Raw genomic sequence first — 2,124 nt, 5'->3', positions numbered from 1 at the left:
CTAATACAATTATGTAAAGTTTAAAAATAAAATAAAATTTAAAAAAAAATTAAGTGGAAATCTGAGTCCTTATAACTTCAACTTGTTGGTCCTCTTTCTGCCTTCTGAATAAACCTAGTTCTTCTTCAACATGGCAGTTATAGTTATGTCTATATAGATATCTATACATGTCTACATATCTGTATCTAACTATCTATTCTTCTAATCAGAGCAGTAAGTGATCCTCTCAACTCTTTTCATACCCAGACGTTCCCTAGCACTTCAGTCGTTCTTCTCCGACGTGGTTTCAGATCACTTCCCCACCCCAGGTGCCCTGGTTCCACACTCTCTAGGGAGTCCATCAATGTCCCTCACAAAGTCCAGCACCCAGTACTGAGCACAGCACCCTTGCGGGGATCACCTCACCTCCTTCCTCTATATATCCTCTAACACAGACAAATGATTTGCGGCACTCATGTTGTGGACACATTCGAACCTTCCTTGCACTCAAGTGCAGAGATGATTTTATGTAACGCTACTCGCTGCCTACGTACTCCCTGCGTCTACACCAGACAGTGCTGATCGGCGTGGCACACTGTTCCCTGGAATTCGGCAGTGTCCTCAGAGTCCTTCTTTTTTTTAATTAAGTTTACTTATTTTTTACTTGAAGGATAATGGTTTTACAGAATTTTGTTGTTTTCTGTCAAACCTCAACATAAATCAGCCATAGGTATACATATATCCCCTCCCTCTTGAACTTCCCTCCCATATCCCTCCCCATCCCACCCCTCAGATTCCTTCTGAACACTATCTCTGGTCAGCCACTAAAAGCTAACGCACAGGTGCAGCCAAGTTAAATCCCCCCTACCCTGTACCTCTGCGGCTGACTTTTATTTGACAAACCAAAGGACTTTACATTTATCTTTCATTGAATTTGTTGATATTAGATCTGGCTGATCAAGTCCAGTTTCATCATCTATATAGCACAGTGCTTAACAGAACATCTGTGACTCCATCCAATATTTCCTCCTTCATCTCATTTTTCTTTCAGCATTGCTCCCTAATGGTTACTGGAAATTATCTATTTTATTATCTGATGTATTTATTGAATGGACTTTTATGTTCTCTCTTTAGTTTCAAAGTATTTCCATTTCACATCAAATTAGCTGCTTTGTAAAATTCACATGGCACTGCTTTTTATGTCCATTTCAATTATAAGCTTTTGTTGGGAATCCATGGGGTGAAAGCAGTAGCCATCAATATGATCCAACGTGCAGTGCTCACAACGCTTAAGCTAGCCTGATCCTTTTGTTTTCCTCAAAGCACAGCTTGCAGGCTTGCAGGATTTTAGTTCCCCAACCAGGTATTGAATCCAGACCCTTAGCATTAAAAGGTCGAGTCCTAACCACTGGACCTTCAGGGAATTCCCTGAACTAGCCTGATCCTTAATGTATCACAATAATTTCTTCCAAGAATCAGTAGGCTCCGTGATCTTCAACTAACACTTTCCTGTTTCATTCTCGCTGTCATAGAAGCCATTAGAGCAGAAGACTTGAATCCTTTAAGAGCATAAACTGGTACCACGCTTGAGTTTTTCCTTTGCTTGGGCTCTCAAAGGACCCTGGGACTTGCAGATGGAATCTTCTGGTTTTAAACATTTTTTAAATTCATTTTCATTTATTTATTCATTTGGCTGTGCTGAGTCTTAGTTGTGGCATCCAGGATTTTTAGTTGCAGCATGTGGGCTCTAGTTCCCTGACCAGGGATTGAACCTGGGCCCCCTGCACTGGGAGTGCAGAGTCTTAGCCACTGGACCACCAGGGAAGTCCCTGATTTTGAATTTTGCCCAACTAGCCATATGCACACACACTCAGCAGAGGTAGACAAAGAACCATAAACAGAGTCATCTCCTTCCTACAAAATAGACAATAGGGGTTTCATATTCAATAACAGAAGGTTCTTCTTAGGACCAAACCAGATCTTTTCAGGAGCTCTATTTCAGAATACAAATCTTAGGTCCCTGAAGCAGTACTGCAGTCAAACGATGTCCTTGTGGCTAAGAATGTAGATTTTAGGGACCTCCCTGGTGGTCCAGTGGCTAAGAGTCCAGGCTCCCCATGCAGGGGCCCTGGGTTTGATCCTTGG

At 41.9% G+C, this 2,124-nt stretch overlaps 1 non-coding gene across 1 annotated transcript; it reads right to left on the bottom strand.

Annotated features, from left to right (window-relative positions):
• Positions 1-1,730: 1,730 nt before the first annotated feature.
• Positions 1,731-1,803, bottom strand: TRNAG-CCC (transfer RNA glycine (anticodon CCC)). The gene has a single exon. It is a non-coding gene; the product is annotated as a tRNA-Gly (tRNA).
• Between the last annotated feature and the right edge of the window lie 321 nt (positions 1,804-2,124).

This window comes from Bos mutus, chromosome 14 (genome assembly GCF_027580195.1).
Source record: "Bos mutus isolate GX-2022 chromosome 14, NWIPB_WYAK_1.1, whole genome shotgun sequence".
Classification (NCBI taxonomy): domain Eukaryota; kingdom Metazoa; phylum Chordata; class Mammalia; order Artiodactyla; family Bovidae; genus Bos; species Bos mutus.
Note: the sequence above shows the minus strand (reverse complement) of the source record. Positions and strands in the feature narration are given on the sequence as shown.